The sequence below is a fragment of the Condylura cristata genome, unplaced genomic scaffold (genome assembly GCF_000260355.1).
Source record: "Condylura cristata isolate star-nosed mole 26May11 unplaced genomic scaffold, ConCri1.0 scaffold00022, whole genome shotgun sequence".
Taxonomy (NCBI): Eukaryota; Metazoa; Chordata; class Mammalia; order Eulipotyphla; family Talpidae; genus Condylura; species Condylura cristata.
The window spans coordinates 31,450,932-31,472,673 of record NW_004567123.1 but is presented as its reverse complement, the minus strand read 5'-3'; the positions used below and the strand labels follow the sequence as shown (position 1 = coordinate 31,472,673).

General features: G+C 49.5%; 1 long non-coding RNA gene across 1 annotated transcript in view; it reads right to left on the bottom strand.

Moving 5' to 3' along the window:
* LOC105853967 overlaps window positions 1-21,742 on the bottom strand; it is a 113,715-nt gene that overhangs the window by 11,359 nt on the left and 80,614 nt on the right. Inside the window, exons 5-9 of the long non-coding RNA XR_001145710.1 lie at window positions 14,222-14,322; window positions 12,800-12,904; window positions 12,597-12,675; window positions 3,879-4,016; window positions 1,516-1,797 (exon numbers count right to left, since the gene is read on the bottom strand). This is a non-coding gene — a long non-coding RNA (uncharacterized LOC105853967). The remainder of the gene's footprint in view (window positions 1-1,515; window positions 1,798-3,878; window positions 4,017-12,596; window positions 12,676-12,799; window positions 12,905-14,221; window positions 14,323-21,742) is intronic.

Here is a 21,742-nt window from a genome sequence, read left to right as displayed (position 1 = left end):
ATAATGCTATTAATAGCTACTGCTGTAGATGGCTTCCCCAGAGATGTGAGTGTGCTAATCCCTTGAACTTGCAGGTACGTTATTGGATATTACAAAAAGGACTGGAGGCATGATTAGATTAAGGCTCTTGAGATGGGGAGATTATCTGGATTGTCTGGTGGGCCCAACAGAACCACAATGATCCCTATAAAAGGGAACACGAGAGCCAGAGTTTGGGAAAGGGAGGGGAGGGAGGCGGCAGGGCCAGCGAGAGAGGCTGGAAGATGCCAGATACTGGCTGGAAGATGCAGGATGTGCCACAGACCACGTGATCCAGCCGGCTGCTAGAAGCCCCTGCAAGGAGATGTTCAACACCCTAGAGCCTCAGAAGGAATGAAGCTCTGCAACACCTGGATTTTAGCTCCAGCTGGCCCACTGCAGGCCCACTTTGGATTTCTGAAGGCTGGGACAATAAGATAATAAGTTTGTGCTGCTTTTAAGCCACTGATCCTGTGATCGTGTTACAGCACAGGAGGAAATCCCACAGTTCCCTCTCTGCCCAGGGAGATGGTGCCCATCTCATCTAATGGCCCCGACACCCCTAGGGGCAGGTACCTTACCTCTCTGCTTTAGGAATGAGGAAGCTGGCACCCAGCAGGGGTGCAGGGGGATTTCTCAGGCCACGCGGTTACTAGAGGGCAGAGCCAGGGACAAGAGTGGCCCTGCCATGTATGGTAGCGCTTACTAATACTGGCCCTTCAGGGTTTACTTGGACTCGTGTAAATAGAGATACGGCTCTATGCCTCTGTCACGCTGTGATCTTTTTATGATCACTTGTTTCCCTGTTAACATTGTGACTTCTGTGTAAGTCCCCCCAGGAAATCAGTGAAACTACTGTTTTCAAATTGCCAAGGGTCACCTCTCCTGAGGTCTTGACACAGGTGTCTCATTTCAAAAGGTGAAATTCCAGTTCACTAAGGGACCGGGTGGGCCAGACACTGTGGAAAAGCTGCTGGGTCTTAACTGCTGTGTCAAGCTCTTGCTTTTGAGGCCAGGCCTTAGTGACACAGTTAGAGGGCTGTGGAGCCTCCAGATGGAGTCAAGGCCCAGTGTGAAGCTGGCCAAGATTCCAGCAACCATGGTCCTTTCTACTCTGTTGAGCTGTCCCTGCTCCCACAAGGTTGGTCTAAACTCACTAAGATGGGGGTGAGTCCTGATGGTGTCCCCCACAATGCTTGCATGCCTGTTTGAAGCAATCTTTTTATTACGATTTTATGCAAAGCAGTCATGCATCGCATCTTCACCAAATCCTGCTTTTCCATCAATTCTCCTTCCTGCTTAAGAAAGCGCCACCTAGATGGTGCTGGGTTCTCACGCCCTCTGCCAGAGACCCCTCCGCTCCCCCGACCAGCACTCACTGTTTGCTTCAGAATGCTCAGGCGGCTTGATTCTACCCCACCCCCAACTGTGTAACTATGGTCCCATAGGGTCTTCTGGAATAATTTCTTCTTAAACAATGAAGACACCTTCACTTACCTACAGGAAAACGAATACTGTTAGTAGACAGTTTGCACACATCCCCTGCAACGGCAGCCCAAAACGGGCAACGGGCAGGGGCGGAGGGCCCAACGCCCAGTGCCCGTCGGCCAGTGCCTGTCCTCCAAGGGCTGCCTTCCCTGCGGCCTCTGCCTTCTTATCAGCCACGATTCCCTTCTGTGTACGCAGTGGTGTACTGTCCCTGCTCTCACGTAACCCCCACGGGGCTGGGGCCTGGTCGGTCTTGTTCTCTGCCGATTGCAGAAAATAGATGCTTCATGCCTGTGAGGAATGAGTCACAGAACAAACGAAAACTGTCTTTCATCGCTCAAGGCTGAGGATACAGGAAGGTTTCTCTCGCTCTGTGTGGATAACTCTCGAAATCAGAGGAAATTAGTGGGAGAGGGAGTGGCAGGGAGGGAAAACAGTGACTTTGACCTTGTGGGAACCAGAGCTGAAATTGCCACCCTGCCACTTCAGTGCACCCGAGCGCCTGCCCCATTCCCGCTCTGATCCTGGTTTTCTTAGTGGTACACTGGGGCTTAGCAAGGGTGGGCCGACATGAGTCACGAATGCCGAGAGCCCCACACTTGTCAGGCCCTGCTCTGCCCTCTTCCCTGTCGGCTCCTCTCGAGTGGCCTGTCCCACATCGGGGCCCTGTTGCCTGCAGCTGTGCCAGCCCAGGTTTTCCAGCCTCCCGGGACTCAAGCATGAGCCCTGCAGAAGGGCTCAAAGGGGAGTGCCTGAAGTTGGTGCCCTGAGGCCCCGATCCCTGACTGAGCCCCAGATCCAGTAAAGGCAAGCAGCTCCCTGATACCCTTTTCCTAGCTCATTCCCAGCCCCTCGTCCTCCCTGGGGTGGCCCCCCAAAGACAGGAGTTACATGCAGGAAGAGCCAGTTGCTGTATTTGCACCTCACGGGCCGATGCATGGAGAGGGTGTATGGGTACCCCACTCCCTGGGCCCGCCAGGACAGAAACACTCACACCTGGCCCCACCTGGTGAGAGGAAACTCCAGGTGGCCACAGCCCTGAGAACCTGCTTCACCTGAGCTGGCTTCCCTCCCCTGGCTCGCCTTTTGCTTCTCTTTTGCCTTGACCTTCCAATCTGTCCTTGAATCTGTCTCTAGGCCTGCTCTGGGGAAACCCAAACGAAGACACAAAATCTGTTATCGGGGATTTCCAGAGTAAGAGACCAGTAGAGCTAATTGCAAACAAGCTTGCTTTAAAGTGTCCCCAAAGAACATGCCGTTCTTGAGTGAAACAGCTTCCCTACAAGAACTCCAGGGAGTGGAAGTGGGCGACCCCCAGCCCCCAGAAGGAAGGACCTCATCAGCCCATGGGAATGAACCAGCCTCACCCCCACCCTTTGGTACCGAGTGACCCCCTTACTGTCCTGTGGACGCCGCTGTTGTGTTTCACGGAAAGTTCCCAAAACACAGAGCATTCTCTGTCGGAACCCCTGAACACGTTCCGTAAGTCTCCAAGGGGTATTGCTTGTTCCTATTTTTATTTCATCACTATGGAGTCAGTCTTGCAGGGTGCTGGCTGGCGGGAAGACCTCATCTGGCTCAGCACTTTCATCTGCTGAAAAGAGGTCTGGCAAAGTAGAAATCCCACAACAGCCCTGATACTTTACGCTGCATTCTAGAAGTTGGGTCTTTTCACCCCGTCTGGCTGTGTTGACTGAGCCACATACCCTGCACGGCCCTGGAAGCTGTGCATACGCCCCCTTTCTGGAAGCACTCTCTTCCTGAGCTCCCCCTGACACTCCACCTGACAAAGAGCTTGGACTGACCTCCAATCAGACCAGCTCACCATGTAGGCATCACGCGACACACGGTTCAGTCGGCTCTCACGAGGGTTTGTCTGGCTCTCGGGAAGACAAGCTCTCCCAGCGGGGTTGAGGTGCTGGCGTGTGACCCTGGCTTAGGGAACATCTTCATCCCAGACGTGTTTGGGGTGTTCAGTTTTTACTTTTCCCCCACCAAACACTGCTCCCTACTGACTTAGGCTGAATCTCCTTGGAGAACAGTTTCCTTCACCGGACTTTTGAACAGTCTGGAACTTTCACATCATTATTACTTGTTTTAAAAATCTCAGTCCCAAGTTTCCCCCCATCTGAATAAATACCTAGTTGCAATCTCATCAAGATATCTATTCCCTCGGTATAAAAACCAAAATGACTGGCTTGAGCGAGACCCACGCTTCACCCTCTTCGAACTGCCCAGGGCCAGCGCCCACTCGGCCTTGGTGGCTTGTTGCTGTCTGGCCCCAGATTCTTGCTGCCCTCGATGTCTGGCTTCCACAGGGGCTGCCCTCGCGCCCACCTTCCTTCCTGCCAGTGGGAAGGGGGAGAGCAAACCTTTGTTTCCTCCAGTGGACAATCCAGAAGCTTGAAGCCACGGAGCGCAGATGCAAGCCTTCTCGACGCTGCAATTCCCGCTGCGCGGTGACAAAGAGCTCTCTAGCCTTCTGGCTTCTGACTGACTGACCAGAGACGCTGGAGGGCGACAGAGGAGGGGAGCTGATTAGGTCTGGCGTTCATCCCCTCAGCTCCCCTGTTGGGTCACCATGGCCTCCTGCACCCCTAAGTGAAGGTCACAGCTCCCGTCAACCTGCCAGTCCACAGGGTTCCTTCTCGCTCGCTGAGTCCACCTCCTCCTCTACCCCCTCAGGCCTAGCTCTCCTGTGGCCCTGCGAAGGAGTGGGCAGTGACACCCCGTCATAGGGACCCTGAGCTGTCAGGGGCTCAGCAGCCCCCACCCATACTGTGGTAACAACCCACTCATAAAACCCTCCTGCTGGGTCCCTGGCAGTCGGGGACCTTGCTAACCCCAGAGGCAGCAGGTGTCTTGTCACCCCTCATCCCGGCCTTACAGATGAGAAACCGAGGGGCAGAGAGGTAAAGGAGCCGCCTAGCCTCACACAGCTGCTAACGGGTGGCACCGGCGTGAACGAGATGGTCTGGCACCAGCCGCCGCCTCCTCTACCCATGGGAGAAGTGAGGGAAAAGGACCAGGCTGTGAACTAGCCTCTAGGCCATCACTGACCCTCAGTTCTTCATCTCTTATCCTGAGGGTGGACCAGCCTGGGGCACGCTGACCCCAACACCCCCGGGCCAGTGAGTGCCCACCCAGGGCGGAGGGGCCCTGCCACTGAGAAACGGGCTTCCTCCTGCCCGTTAAACACAAGCCCTCAGCGCCCATGGCTCCTTCCCCTGGGACACAGGGAACGAGGCAGGAAGATAAATTACTTTGAAACCATCCTTGGTGGGCAGCCACAGAGACGTGTCTCCAGGGACTTGAACACGTGCGAGATGTATTTCTATCACACAAAGCTGGTCTTTCAGTTACATGTGGAATCGACGAAAATGAAAACTAAATACCCAGCTCAGAGGTGGATATACAGAACAGATGGGCGCTGTGGGGTGGGGGTGGGGGTCACTGAATGGGGTCCAAAGGTATCAATTTCTGTAAGTATCACAGGATGTCACCCCCAGCATGGTGACGCCAGTTAATACCGCTGCCCTGAGCAGTTGGAAGTTGCTAAGAGAGCAGAGCTTGTGATGAGAACTCGCACGACGAGCAAAAGCTGTAAGTACATATGGTGACAGATGTTCATGAGGCTGGTGGCTGTGGTTGTTTTGTAATATAGATAAATGTTGAAGCGCGGTGTTGACCACCCAAAGCTGATATAATGTGGCATGCCAGCTAGACTGCTGCAAAAAGACAAGCAAGACACTGTGCAAGCCACTGCCCCAGTGCACCTGTGTCGCAACACAGGGCCCCTTTCCTTCCACAGGAGGCACACAACATCCCCCCCCAAAACTGCCTGAGCTGCAGTCGCCTGTCTGCCTTGTTGGGAGCAGGGAGGAGAGAGGCAGGGAACCCCAGGGCTTTCCCGGAAGCCCCACCATAAGCCCCAATGCCTCTGCCACTCAGCTGGGCGTGAGGGACACGGCTGGTCTGCAGGTGAGTGTCCTGCACCCTGGTCTCAGGGCCAGTGTCCCTGCCTGGCGGGCTGCTGAGCAGCAGTACCACCTCTACCCACTAGGTGTCAGTAGCACCCCCTCCCCAGCTGTGACGAGCAAAAACCGTCTCTAGATATTGCTAAGTGCCCCAGAATGAGAACTACTGGGGCACCCTCAGAGTCAAAGGGAAACTGGGAAACGTGCCCCTTGCACTTACTGCCACCTGCCCCCACCCCCAGCAGTGTGGGAATTTCTGTTCGTAAGAAAGAAGTGACTGGACATTTTGATGGCGAGTAACAGTCTTTGCTTCAAGGGAACTTTCCTGTTACTTCTACGAAAAGAGTTAACGGCGACACCAGCGTGGTGACAGTCTTAGTGCTGGGGGTAGTAGGGAATGGTGAGGACTGTGGCGAACAGAGAGCCATGCTCCCCTGGAACGTTTCTAGCTGTGCTGTGGAAAGGGAGCGTGAGACCTGAGTGACGAGAGCTTTTGATTTTTTAAGAATACCTGGAAATTCAGCTCCATTTTTAAATATAGCAACTGGTGTCATTTTTATAAAGATCTTTCTCCAAATCTGCAGTTTTCAGCAAGCAGTATATGATTTTTAAAAATCATTATGGAAAATTTTAAACATCTACAGCAACAGAGAAAATTGTACAGTCCACTCTCAGGCAGCCACCTTCAACGATTACCCACATTTTGCCAGTTTCATTTTTGTTCTCTTCCCTCACCCTGCTCTTTGCAAGTAATTTAGCGCCAATTGCCAGCTTCTTAACTCACTAACAAATACTTGGTAATCACTTTCAACAGAATGACATTGTCAAAGTTAACGACCAGATCTTGCTATGGGAAAAATGCTTTCTAGGGGGTCTCTTGCCTCGCTGGCTTCAGCTTTATTAACTAGGTCTCCTCTTGTCTCCTGGCCACCTCTCCCACCTCCGTCTCTCCTTTCACACACAAGACAGACACCCAGACAGCTGGAGAGACACAGGGAAGTGTACATACACGCGCGCACAGACTCACCAGGCATCACACACACACACTGCAGCACAGCGACACACACAGCTCACACACTCACACTCACGCCCTCCTCAAGCACGTCACCAGGAACACAGCACCTATCTTCAATTCAGACCTGCATGTAGTTTCATCTGGACTCGAGAACCAGAGCCCGTGGCTCCCACCCATATCCTGTCACTTTTCCTAGTGCTGACTGATTTTTGACCCTGAGCTGGCTCACTCACCCAGGCCTTCATTTTGTTTTGTGCAAAACAGGGAGAACAATTCCAGCTCACCTCCCGACAATGATGCAGGGAGTAACATAATTAAAGGATAAAATGCCCTTGTGCAAGGATTTAAGTGCTTAATAATTACCACAACAATAGCAGTGGCAAAGGGCAGTTACAGGCCCCAGTGCCAGCACGGAGTAGCCAGGGAGGCCCAGAGGGCTTTGCTGCTGGTCATCTTCTGCTACCAGACAGCCCAGGCGCGGAGCCCTCCTGTCCCCAGACCGTCTCCTCGCCTTCTATTAGTATGTGAAGGCGCTTTGGTGGCCTGGCAAGAGACGAGCTCCATATCTGAATTCCCATCAAGGCATTAAGGAGGAAAGCTGTTTTGCAGCTCAGTCCCTAAATTAGAGGATGATTTCTGGGTGTTAAAAATCTCGCTTTGGGCCCTCCCTGTTGGCGCAGCGGGTTAAAGCACTGCACTGAGAAACTAAGGCCACCTCCGCATGAGTTCGATTCCCGCCTGCCCCGGAGGCGACCACATGGTGTGGCAGACCTCTCCTGGCCCACCCGCTGCTCCCCTCAGCAGTGTACTTCATCGATCTGCCTGTTCTGCTCCCCACTCTGTCTCTGGTGAATCCTCTCACCCTCCGCATCTCTGGCCTATACCCCAGTTCTGTACGAATAAATAAATAAATCTTTAAAAAAAAAAAATCTCGCTTTATCTCGGCACCGTTTATACAGCTGCTGACCCTGCTCTCGGGGCCAGGGGAGGCCAGGGAGGCCAGGGAGGCCAGAGAGGCCTTTCTGTGTGCCCTTGATGGAGATGAACAAACAAGCCTTTGGCTTCTGCCACGGGTGTCCCCAAAATATTCAGGGGACGGATGCTATTTTTGGGGTTCAGCTTAAAGGCTGCCTTGCGGCTCCCCCGCCCCAATCTGGTTTTACTCTGAATATGCTTTCAAGTAGATCCTGCCCCAGCTTTCGTTCTTCCAGGAAACTTGACTTCTCCTGGGGTCATTTGAGTAAAATGTGAATCAGCTTCAATTCTTCTGGCTTTCTCTGGAGAGCCAAAGTCTCTTGACATTAAAAGAAAAAAAAAGTGTTTTCAAATCCCTTGATGGTTCATCCCTATTAGTGAGAAGAGAGGACAGTGGCTAAGTGCTTGAGCTACAAATTTAAGATGCCAGCTTTTAAAATCCAATTCTTCTTTGGGTTAGGTCTAGATCCTGCCCAAAGGCAGTTTCTGGCCGAGAGTCAATGGAAAATGAGGCATTTTCCTTTCCTGTTGTATTTTTTTAAATGCATATTGGAGGTGGGTGCTCTTTGAAGTGTATTTGCAAAATACTCTAAAGTGGAGAAGCAGCCATTTTTATTTCTGCAAAGAGAGCAAGATAATAATAGTGATGATGATGATGATGACGATGTAATGCAAGGACTGCGTGGCCCAGTGCCGCCTGGGCAGAGGCCTGCCTGGAGCTCACCACTAGCCTATCTCATTCATCTGCCCCACCACGATGATGCCGATGATGCCTAAGTAATTATTATCTGCATGGTGAGGATCCCACCTCTTCCAGGAAGCCCTCCCTGACTCCAGCCCCATGCCATCACCCCTGGCTGGGTGCTCTGTCCTTCGGGCCATTGGCCATCTCTCAGGCTCTAGTGGTGCTCTTTGAAGTGACTTGAGGGCAGAGCCCATGTCCTATTCAGCATCGGTATCCTAGAGGATCAGCCCAGAGTAGACACATAGTTAACATCTGCTGAGTGAACTGTATGAGAGTTTGGACGAATTACCTAACTTCTCTGAGCTTCATTTTCTCCTTTCTAAAACTGGGTCAACAATAATAACAGCAGCTAATGTTTATTAAGGCTCCATGTGGCAGAAATGGCTGGCTGATCTCCCAATATTCATTTCTTATTAAAAGATCCTGATTTTGTACTGGACAGCAATATTTTTTCCCATGGAGCTAGGGGAAAAGCAAGAAGAAATTGTGGGTGAGGCTGGTAGTTAACAGGTATACACCTTTTATCCCTCCTTACTTCCTCCTTTCTGCCTGGAATGTAGACACGATGGCTAGCACTCTTGCCAATACTTTGAAACATGAGGTCATTGTAAGGATGGTGGAGCAAAAAGATAGACACGTTGGAACCTCATGACTGTATTTAACATTCTTACCTTGGATGCTACACCTTTTGATTTCTTAAACTTGTATCAGTAGGGCGAGGGAGAAATAGGAAGCCAGCTTTATCTTAAGTTACATCTTTGGGCTTTCTGTTTTATATAATGAAATCTGATTCTAGCTGACCAGGTTTGGCCAGGACCCATGTCATGTGCTTATGATACATCTCAGTTATCCTCACAACACATTCTTAGGCAGGCTTCATCATTACCACTTCTATTTTATGGAGGCGGAAACAGAATCAAAGGGATCAAGTGACTTGGACTGGAAGCCGGCAGTCTTTCTCTAGAGCAGGGACTCGTGGCTGGCTGCATTATTTTGCCACCTTCCTTATGCTCGTGGGCAGGCCGTGGGAGCACTCTGGCGCTGCAAACCACTGGATGCATGTTCACTCCCTCCCTCACATACTCAGCAAGTCACTTCTTAACAAATACTTACCGAGCGCCAACTCCATAGACTTATGTTAGATTTAGGGATTATGAAAATAACCGAGATGGTTGGCTGCCCTCCAGGGAGCGCCCACTCTGAGTGCGCCAGGGACATGCACAGTGATACACGCTATAACTGCAGGGACACTACCCACACAGCACGAAAGTGTTTCTCAGATGCCCCGAGAGTGGCACAGTCCACAGGTTGCACCACTGTGTGTGCCACCCCGCCAGTGAGCGGAGCTGGGACGCAAGCCCGGGCCTCCAGTCTCCTACGTGAACGCTTTTCATCCTCTCCCCGTGATATCTGAATTCGCTCCCAGATCCCTTTTACCCTTTGTAGATGCCAGTGTCTTTTTTTCATGTTGGAAGCATTTCTCAGATGTCAGGGGCTCTTCGGGCTGCTGTTCCCGTTGGGGGGCCACTGCAAACTGACCTGGAAGCCCCATGTGTTTCCCTGTAATGTGGCTGGGCAGGGGGCCAGCCTTTCCATTCTGGGCCCCAAATGTCATTATCCATCAGTCTTCTTGCCGAACAGGTCCGCTTCTACTTCTCCACAGAGGGCTCCTGGGGTCGTGTCTGAGCCAGGCTGCCTGTGTTCTGGAAGCTGAGCTAGGGATGGGCTGACCCTTTTGCTCTTTGTACCTTGCCTACAGCCTACAAGGTCTGATGTCCCTATTACTCGCGTCCTCTGTATCCCGGTATCCCTAGGAGAAGCCCCCAGATCCTTGCCATGGTGGGAGGGACAGTCACCTGGCGGCACGGGCTGGCACAGGGGACTGAGGGCCTTTTATGCCAACTTCCAGCCTCACAAGGCGTCAGTGCCTCCAAGAAATGTTTTAAGTGGCAGACAGGACATTGACTAAAGTGTCTAAATTTAATTTTATATTTATTTAACAGGAGAAAAGAAAATGAATATGAAAATGAGAGACTTTTTGAACTGTCAAAGACAACATCTTTTATTCTGGAAAGGATTCACTTATTGAACTTTTTTCTCAAGTTAAGAAAAATGATTATAATAAGATGCTTAAAGCACCTGATTTTTTTGTTATTTTTTGCAGGGTTTCTATGCTGATGAAACTAGCCTAGTTATTCTTCAAAAATATTTTGAAATTGAGAGATAGTATAACTACCTTAGAGTAGTCAGGGTGCTTTTTATATATGTTTGCACCTGAGTAATCACCACCTGATTCTAAAGCATCTCAAGCCACCCCCAAACCTCCCTCCCTCCATCCCCTTCTCTATCGCTCCTCTCTCTCCCTTTCCCTCCACTCTGCTGTTAATGAACATCTGGGCCACTGCCAGTTTTGGGTTATTATGAATCAAGCTGTTGCAAACATTCTGGAACATGCTCTTGGTGTTTGTGTCCTCACACATGGAGCCCTGATTTGGGGTCCACACAGGATCTGCCTTGCCCTGTTGAACACGTCATCTCAGTTCTTATTGGCTCCCCCATTGCAGGCTCAACTCCCAATTGCCTACCCTGGAGTGCACCCCCCCAGCATCTGTGACCCCCTCTTCCCTAGTCTTGCAATTCAGGCCACACCGTCACCACCCACACAACATGAGACAGAAATCAGCTCCCCCCCCATCTCCCCTTTATTTCACTGCCCCCTCCAGCCGCATCTAAACCATAGATTCCAGCTTCAAAATCTCTCTCAAACGTGCTCACTCTTCGCCATGTCCACTGCCAATACCAGGCCCAGCCTCCCCCCCCCCCCCCAGATAGTCAGCCTTCAAATGGGTCTCCCTGCTTCCATCTCGCTTTCTGCAATAGCTACTCCAAATGGCAGCAAGATGCTCTTAAACGCGAACCAGATCATGTTCTTGGGAATGTCTTGCACTGCGCTTGGACCGAAGACCAGACTCCAAATGGTGGCCTATAGGGCATTGCGGCATCTGGCCACCACCTGCGCCAAGTCAGCTCTCCCAGGCACAGCCTGAACTCTTGAATTCACTGCCCTCTTTTTACCTTGGGGTCTTGTGTGTATCTTACACACTTCAGCAATGTGCATACCCGCGGAAGATATTGTTGCATATCCAAGCAAATATAAATATATATTCTTTCCCTCTCCAGTCCCTTAAAATGTTACAAGTGAGTCCGAGCTCTACTCATTGTTCTGGCTTGCTTTGGAAGTCCTGGCGTGAGCTGCGGGTGCACCAGTTCAAACACAGCTGCCTCCTTCCCTCCACTGCTCAAGAATACTCCATGTACAGACCAACAGCTATTAACTTATCCGGTCCTTTGTCCACAACCACTGTTTCTTTCTCTTTTGGCTATTTAAAACAATGTGACAGTGAATAACTGTCTACATACACTCTGACACATGTATGGTAAATTCCCCAAAGCCGACTTGCAGGGGATGCAGATACCAGCACGTTAAATTGAATGGATAGATAAGACCAAAGTCTTCTTTCTGCGGAGCAGACTGGCCGGCATTCACACGAGCGACGGAAGAGGGCGCTCTTGCCCTCACGCCTCTGCCAACACAGTGAGTCTCCCAGCTGGGAGTTTTGTTAACCGGATGGGGAAAATCTTTCTCTCTTGACATGTGAAACTGAACATTTTATTGCATAAAAAACATTTTTTTCCTCCTCTGTGAACTATCTTTTCTAACTCTTCCCATGGAGCTGTTGATTTCTTATTGTTTTGTAAGCGCTCTTTGTACAGTAGGTAAATTCCCCTGGTGACCAACCCAGATGAACCTCGTTTGTGTTTTGATGTTTATTTGAATAGATCTGTTCTTAGCCATACAGATTGTTTTCACCATTTTGATGCAGCCAAATTTATCTTTCACTTTAGAACATTTGAATTTGACTTCATTATTAAAATGATGCATTAGCATGTGAAGTTGCAAAAGATTTTGGCAGTTTTATTTCATGACATTTATGGTTTCACTTTATCTGTACAATCTATACTCTGCATGGACTTTTTCTGGCTTGGGTGTAAAGTAAGGAGGCAACTTGATTTTCCTGCCCCACCCACCCCTGGCTACCTGATGTTTCATTCCTTATCCTGCTCGCTGTGTTTAAATGTCACCTCTGGGACCACCATATTCCAAGTATAGCATATGTCAGTTCTTTACTGCACATGGAATTTATTGAAACTGATCATCTCAGAGACATTTGTTAGTCCCCCCTTTTTTTTTTTTTGGTTATCGCACAAGAAAAAGTCAACTCTCTGAGGACAGGGCCATGTCTTCCTTTTTGCCCTCAAGGCTCCTGCAGCGTTTGGTACCTGCTAGGTTGGTGGCAGACACGTGGGGCTCTCTTACCTCTGTTATGTGGTTTCCTTGTCCTGGAATCTCCATGTTCTTTGGGGCAACATCACACCTCACAGCTCTAATTCATGACCTGGGCGTACCAGAGACGGGTTTCAGGCGTGGGTGTGACCAATCAGTGGGCCCACCCCCTGGCAAGGGTGATTGGCTGAGATGAGCACAGGCCCCCCCCCCAATCGTGACCAATGAGATTCAACCTTAGGGTTGACAGGCATTCTTGAGCGGCATCCTCACAGGAAAATGTCTTTCTGTGCTTTCTGCAGGCTTTAACTTAAATGGAAAAAATGTACTAACGTCTTCACCTAAAAAAAGAAAAAAGAAAAGACAAAAATGACTATTATGCATCTTGTTCTGGCTCTTCATTTATTCATTTAATAATGTCAGCAGAAAAATGGACACAGGATATGAAACACAGATCACAGAGAAGGAAAGGCAATTAGCTCCTAAGCATGAAAGCATGTTCAACCTCCTATATAATAAGAAAAATGCAAATTAAAAGCACACCTATCATTATGGCAAAAAAGAGATCATTTCTCCCTATCAGATTGGCAAAACCCCAAGTCTGATAATGCTCGTGATGGAAAGGCCTCGGGAAGAGATGCCCTTAGAGCTGGTTGGAGGAATTGGAAATTGTAACGATCCCTTGGAGGGTGATTTGAACACATCTGTCAACAGATGTATCTACCCCTGAATAGCCCTGACTTTGAAAATGTGTCTTTCTGCGATTCTTGAGCAAATAGAAAATGACATGTCTGGGGTCAGGTTTTGACATGACCCCGGGGACCTGGCTGGTCTGGCTTGCGTCTGGGTCACTCAGTGTCCAGATGCTTGTCCTTCCCAGCCTCCCTTGCAATCACACTGGGATTATGTGGCTCATTTCCGGCCAGTAGATGTACAACAGTAATGGAAGCCACATCCAAACTTGCCCTGAAAAAGCATCCCAGGTGACCCTCTAGCTGTCTCTGCCCATCAGGCCTCTCTCCAAAACCATCTATCCCAACCAGCACAGCAGCAAAGTAGAAACTCAGCCTGCGCCATGACTCGAGTGCAAGAGATAAGCCTTTGCTTTGACGTCACTGCAGTTTGGGGATTTGGTACAAGAGCATGACCGGTTTAACCTGACAGATTGTGGGTGCTCCCTGAACAGCCTTGCTGAGGAAATGCCTGCTGCCCTCAGCGTTTTTGTACAACTAGCTGGACAAATGAGAGTAATTACAGGCTAGGTTTTCAGCCCTTGTGTTGATGAATCAAGGTGTTTAATATCGGGTCCCTCTGGTGGCCAAGGGGTTGAGTCTCAGTGCTATCACCGCTACGGCCTGAGTTCGATCCCCAGCCAGCGAGCTGACCCACAGGGCGCAGCAGACCTCTCCTGTCTCACCCGCTGCTCCCTCAGCAGTGGATTTCAGTGGATCTGCCGGTTCTGCTCCCCACTCTGTCTCTGGTGAATCCTCTCACCTCTGGCCTACACCCCAGTTCTTCTACACACAAAAATATATTGACTATCTTGCTGGATCCTGCAAACTGTCCTCCAGAAAGTTGTGCACTCCCACCCACAGGGGCAATGGAAACCAATACCTGAGGATCTCAGGCCGCTCCAGGCACAGATGAAATAAACTCACCCTCAAACAGCCCTGCTGAGGCAGGACGCTTACTCTCTCCCTCTTACTGATGAGCATATGGCAGCGCCGGGGATCTAGATGACTCGGCCAAGGTCACACACCTGATAAGAAAGGGAGTGTTTTCAAAACTGTAAATTCTTGATATCCTACTTATTCAAATGAAATGGCGGAAGCCAGAGAATCTGCATTTTATAAAGACTCCCCATGTGGTAGTGAAAGGCAGATTGGGGAATCAGGGCCAGCCAGGAGGTGCCCAGGGCTCCCTCTATCTTCCTTGAGATAGTCTTCAGGGATTTGTTCAACTGAAATAAACTGACATCAATCAATCAAAACTGATCAATTTTTTTCTTTTTTAAGGAGGATTTACTCCAGGTAATTACCTTATTGAATTTTCCAAACCAGGCCAACTTCTTTAGAGGTGTGTCCAAAGAGGTGAGAAAATGAAATATAGTTAAGTTTCTCCTTCTCACAGGAACGTATGGTAGCTGCTCACCGAACGTTGTCCGGAGCTTTGGCCGCTAACCTGAGCTTCGTGGGCAGCAGCCACTTGTCCTCATCCCAAGGTCTGAATGGCTGACCACCATGTTTGCAGTTCCAAGTTCTGCTCACATCTCATTGGTCACACCTCAGTCACATGTCTACCCCTTGCTGCAAAGGACGCTGGGAAATGTAGTCTTTATTCTGATCACCCACGTGACCCTGCAAAGCACCTATCATTGTAGAGGGGAATAAAATGATAGTGTGGGGCAGCTCTCCGACTTGCCACTGGAGGCATTATTAGAGAGTTTAGAATTTAGACTCTGGAAGAAAACAGATTACTCATTCCCAATAGCACCACTGTGCCATATGGTTTCAGAATTTCAGCTGACCATGACTGCCAATTTCAGGAGGCCCCACTTGGCTGGTCTTGGAGTGTGTGGTATGCCTTATGGTTGTATCATGCAATAAGCACATGTGGGACCTCAAACTAATCAACAGTAAGAGGTTAGAGCCAACATTTTTATTTTTAAAATTTCTTGTGTCAGTGTCAGAAGAGATATTAATATTTTGCTGATTATGTAAGAAGTTGAATGCAGAAAAGGAAGATTTCTGTTGGCGCCAAACTGCTAATCTCTTTCAGCAGTGTTTTAGCCCCACGGATAGATATGTTGTCTGGGGTTGGCGTGAATCACCTGCTCCTCTCTCTGGTATTAACAGTTTCCCCCACCTCGCCCCACCCCCCAAATCCAACTTGATTCCGGCTAAGTCTCCTCATTCATAGGACCCACATTCAGCTCCAGGCATTCAGCAGGGTGAACAATTGACCTGTAACAGCATCAAGTTTTCTTACCGGACACTCCTCCCTCACTCTCAGTCTGTGTGATGCAGAGGGGCTGACAGTTCTGCCCTCAAAACTGGACACGTGACCTGAGGTTGGCCAACCAGTGAATTCCATTCTCCTGGTAATAGTGATTGGTCCAGAGAGAGACATGTGACCTGAGATAAACAACGAAGCTCAACTCTGGATCCTGGGAAAGAGAAGCCCTTTATCAGCTGCACCTGCAGCAGGTGGACGCTGGGCCTGGATGCTGCTGCCGCCTCTGCTATCCTTCGCTCATTGCTTCACTCAGCTAATACTTCCTGAGCACCTACTATGTGCTGGCCAGTGTTCTAGACCATGGCGCTATTACAGTGGAATAAACAGACAAAATCTTTGCTGGAAGAGTTACCCTTCTAGTGGGGAATACAGACAATTAGCAAGTAGGTCGGAACGTCATGTGGTAAGAAATGCTATGAAAAAATCCCAGGAGAATAGGGGATTGCTATTGCATTAGAACAATGAATCAATCATAGCATTTATATTTTTGAATTCTGTTTTTTACTGTATCTGTTTATTTTTTAAAAGCCTGAAACACTCACCACCCTCACTCCTTACCCCATCCTCTTCACTCTGGTCATTTCATTTAGACTTTTTCTTTTTTTAAAGAAACATATCCAAAAGGGTAGGTTAATATAAAGGGGCATAGACACAGGAGGAAGAAAGAGCTGCCCCGGAAGGGACAGGCTGTGGGCACAGGCGGGCAGAAGCACTGCTGCCCGTTTGGATGCTCGAGGATCATCTACCAACTTTGTATCCCGGCATTGCACATGCAGGTGCAAGCGTCTGCTGCGTTTCCTTATCTTTCTAATTAATTTTGCTTCCATTTTTCCTTTTTTCTTTCCTTTTTTTTTTTTTTTTTGCAAATCACAAAATTTCATCTTTCTTTGTAGCTGGACTGTATTGATTGCGGATGGCCCACATTGCCTTAGCAGCTCACCTAAATGTGGGCATGAGGCCGCTGCCTTAGCTCAGTGCTACTATAATTGCGTGGCTCTTACAGCGCTTTGAGTTGACAGTGTCACACTCTGGAGAGGAGATTGATGTTTTATACAGGATGGTCTACGAAGAGGTCGTTGGGGAAGGGATATTTAAGCAGACACGCAAAGCAGAGAACGAACTGTTCTTCTCTGAAGGAACAGCAATAAACAGCGAGGGCAGTAATGCAGACACCCGAGGCAGGAGCACGCTCACTGTGAAGAACAGCAAAGAGCCAGTGTGGCTGGAGCAGAGACAGCCCAGGAGAGATGAGGGAGATGACCTGACAGTCTGACATGGCCCGGTGGGCACCGGTGAAGAAGGGGGGCGCAAGGGGACCGCAGAGGTTGGGGCAGGGGAGGGACCTGACTAGATCTGCTCTAGAAAGTTCATCCTGAGACAAGCCGCCTGCAACTTGGAATAACATCTGTCATGCTGAAAACTCTGCACCGCTATTTCTTACACCTCATTTATCCCTCCACTATCCCTATCACTCCTGTCCCCCACTGCCCGCACCATCCTACACTCAGTATTTTTCTTTAAACAAACACATTTACTTAAGTGTATTTATTTTAACTCAATTTACTTTCTACTGCCTCTGTCTACTCAGGCTAGGTTTTGCTGCGGTAACAAACAACTCCGGAATCTCAGAAGGCTATTGCCAACAAAGGTTTATTTCTCACTCCTGTTTCATGCTGGTGGCAGGTTGGCTGCGTCCAGGGATGCACTTTGCACTGGGTTTCAGGTTGAAGAAGCAGTCCCTCCCTGGGGCAGGCTATTTCTGCCAGCAGCCAGCAAAGTGCGACAGCAGAACAGGGGGTGCTCAGAGCTTCGCCTGACGCTTAGCTGTCATTCGACTGGCTAAGAGAAGTCACGCATCGGTACATGTGCACCAGGGAGCCAACCAGAGGAAGGCCTGACAATGCTGATAATAATGCAACCTGCACCTGCACGGAACACCACGTGCAATGCCACTGGCCCACAGTAGTGACCATGAAAGAGAAATACCACAAAGACATTTCACATTACTAGTCGCCACCATGCAACCTTGCTTTCTGCAGGTGCTAAGTCTGAGCTCTGCTGTGTCTTTGTTCAAAAGGGAGGTGGATCAGTGATAAGAGTGGGAATAAAGGCATGTTAGTATCGAACTGACATAAGAGAATGTCTGGAAGAAAGTGGAATGCGATTTTATGGTGTAGCCCTGTGCTGTAACACATCCCCAACAAGCTTTGGGACTTGGTCTGCCTTCTGGGAGCTCCTGCCTCAGCACTGCACTCAGTGTGGGGGGTGCTGAGGTCCCAGGTGCTGGCTGTATTGCAGAATTTCCCGAATCCCGCACCTCCCGCCTTACCCTCCCTTCTCCCGGTTGTGCAATATAACAGCCCTGAATATGACTTTCGTGGCTACCTGCCAGACAGGGTGCATTACCTTTACAGCAGTCAGAACTGTGACCCAGAGAATTCCAGCGCCTTGCTCAAGAGCACAACAGGTGGGGGCGACCGGGAGACCCTTCCACGTTCCGCTGAGCCAGAGACCTGAAAGTGTAGTTTCAGGCTCGGCCACTTGGTGTCACTCTTTTCAAACTGTGGGAAGAAGGCCCTGGATGGAGCAGTCTGCAAACTGATCCCCAGGGAAGCAAACGCTTCCTCCCACCCTGAGCTCTCACCAACCAACTAGCAACTACTGTCACAGGCGAGGAAACTGAGTGAGCCAAGCAGGTTGAAAGGACATGCCCAGCTAATAAATGGTAGATTCTAACCTGATTCGAACCCTGACACCCAACCAGTGCATGGTAGGTGTCTGTGATCTCACGTCTTCATGGAATATATTTCCAGCCAATCAACTTCAGACTCCACAATGTTCTTGATAATGAAATGAATTTGGCCATTGAGGGGAGGATATGATTTTTGTCCTTGCTGCCTTTGATGTGAATGAGTTTCCCTCTGACTACCAAGAAAACATGAAGTATCTACTTGCAAAGAATTTTTTTATGATACCAAATATTCCTTGATGATATTTCACACACTTGGAAAATCCATCTAAGAAAAAAGAAGAGAAACACTCTCAGCTCCTATCAGCCACCCAGAGATAGCACCATTGACACTCTGGAGCACACCCTTGCAGGCATTTCTCTCCACTTCCTCTCATCTATCAATGCGTTGAAAACTTAAATAAATAAAAAAACACAATTACATGAAATACATGAAATTTTTTTCTTTAAAGCTAGTCCCCCTGCTGTCTCAGCTGTGAAAGTCCAACCGCCCCTCCCCAGAAGGGGACTTATCCTACTGACCATTCTGCTAGAGATAAGCAGCACGTAGCTACACATGTGCATAGATTTCTTGTTTGTTTCTCTGAAAAGAAGCCTACGACACACCCTGTTCTGAATTGGTGTTATTTTTCTCTCTAACTGAACAATGTACCTTGGCGATCTTTCCAGATCAGCACTAGGAGAGCATTCTTCATGTATTCCATTGTCTGAAAACAATAATTCATCTCACCAGTAGGTGATTCCAGTCTTTTGCTGGGACAAACAAGACTGCAATTAGCATCCCTTTCACAGAAGTCTTTCCGTGTATGTGGGTCTTATTCTGTAGGATAAAAATTCTTTGCAACTGACCAAGTCACAGGGAAAGTGCATTTTTAACTGTAGACACTTACTGTCTAATGCCCTCTGAGGTGGTGCCTATCACCTGACATGCAGACCAACAACTCTCACGGGCACTGATTTGCCCACATCTGGCCAAAGCCAGTTGTTATCAGACTTCTCCATCTTTGCCTTCTCATAGGAGGGAAAAGGTGTTCACCGTCGTTCTAATCTGCATTCTTTCCTCTCATGTTGGGATGGACTTTAAACGTATATGGAGAGGCCAGATTTTTATTCTATTGGATAATTTTCTTCTGTGCTGCCGGGCTACAGTTCTTTCTACAGCAAGAAAACTGAGCTTTTGTTTCCCATCTAGGTTACTAGTGTATATATTTGAAAATAAACCGAACAAGATGCGATCCCACCATGCATGATGGTTTTTTCAGTATAGAGTATTTCCTCGACTGTATTATTTCTGGTTGAAGTTGGCTAACAACACTGTCCGATTCAGGGCTACTGTGGCACATTCCTCAGAGGTACAGCACCTGTCGCCGTCCACCACTGTCCACTGGGCTCCTTGCCTCCTTGACTTCCCATCTCCCAGCTTCCCCCGCTCAAAGCCTCAATTCTTAAGTCAGTTTCTAGGATTTTGTGCAGGAGGTTTTTGAAGCCTGTGGTTCTGACACGATTTCCTCCACATCAGTAAATATTCCTTTGCAACAAGATTACTTATTTGATACTTATTTAAAAATTGCTCTGAGGACCCTCGCCGGTGGCACAATGGGTTAAAGCACAGCACTATGAAGCTAGCAGCAGCCACTTTATGAGTTCGATCCCCAGACAGGGAGGAGACCCACAGGGCGCGGCAGACCTCTCCAGACCCGCCCGCTGCTCCCCTCAGCAGTGGACTTCGTCAATCTGCCTGTCCTGCCCCCCACTCTGTCTCTGGTGAATCCTCTCACCTCCTCTGCTCCTCTAGCGGTTACCCCAGTTCTATATGCAATAAATAAACAAATCTTGTAAAAAAATTGTTCTGGGTATATTGGAAGCTCGTCAGATGTGAATGACGATGGATTAGTGTGAACACAGGGTGATGAGGAAGACTGCGCAGCATCCAGTGTGTGCCATCTACTTGTGCCTGTTGTTTAATCTAATCCCCTCCACAGCACTTAGCAGTATCATCATCCCCAAATGACCAATGGGGAAACTGAGGCCCAGAGAGGGGTCCTGAGATTTGTCCAAGGTCTCCCTGTTGGACCTTGGGTGCCTGTGATTCAAACTCATGTGAGTTTGTCTCTGGAGACTTTGCTGCCACCTTGAAGTGGCTGGCAAGTCCCCATCCTCCCCGCCCCCCACCCACCACCTAGGATGGGGCTGTCCTGCAGCCTGAGGATAAAACCACCAGGAGGCGCCAGGGGCCCATCCCTCACCCCGTGAGTCCGTCTGGAAACAAGCCCAGCACCCTGGAAGGAGACCATCCTTGGGGCCCAACGGACCTGGGGGTGTGGGCGGCTGGGAGCCAGAGGACAAGTGTCTACCACGTCAGGGCTGCCTCTGACAGCCTGCCTGCCTCCACTGAGCCCCCTGAGTGCTTGGCTTCTTGCTGACCTGGCACGGTGTGCATTTGGGGACAGACCTCCCCTGTTGGGGGACCTGTTCTGTGCACTGTAGGGTGCTTAACAGCATCCCCGGTCTCCACTCACGCGATGCCAAGCCCTCCCTGGTGTGTAGCCACTGCCAAGGGGCTCTTGGCGGAGAATCCCTGCTGTGGACCTACGTGCCCCCCCAGGTCACGGAGGGGCCCGCCACCATTCCTCCAGAAGGTCCAGAGTTCACATCCAGGCACTTATTCATTAACACCAGAGAGATGGGGACTGACACCATCTCTGTCATACAGAGAGGAAACCGAGGCCCAGAACGCTGCAGACTCAGCCAGGACCACACAGCCGGTGTGGGTGGAACTCGGCTTGTACCCTGGTGCTCAGCGCTGGTACCTGTGGCCCTCACCACTGTCCCCAACCACCCCGTGGGAGAATGGGCATGATTGGAACATCCGATCTGCAAGGTTATTCTTTTCTGCAAAGAAATAATTCGCCCCCAGTTTCCTTTTTACCTGTTTTCACTGTCCCACTGTTGAAGGAGAATCAGCACAAAAGAGTTTTTCTTTTCTTCATAATTGCTCTATAAGTAAAACGCCAGCCCAAAGTGCTGAGATAAATGGGGGCGGGGGGTTTCTCTGGCGGGGTCTGAGGACCCCACAAGGCAGCCCTGCAGCCCTGGCACATGCTTCCCTGGTATCTACAGTGGCCCAGTTGTGCAAGAGAAGGCAGGCATCTAGATTTCTAATGTGGAATTTCCTAATTTTTAAATAATGACAATTAATTAAAAAAAATTAGACCCTATGACTACCAAACAAAACAATTTGGCCTGAGCGCTTTCAGTTTGCAATCTTTCTCAAGGGTATGACCAGTGTCCAGGAACAAACACTTTCATCCTTCTTGTGCCACTGCCTCTTGCCATTCTTTACTTAATTAACTCTTCAACATATTCAGCCATGCAGTCATGCCTTGTATGCAGGCCACTTTCTCTCTCATCCCCC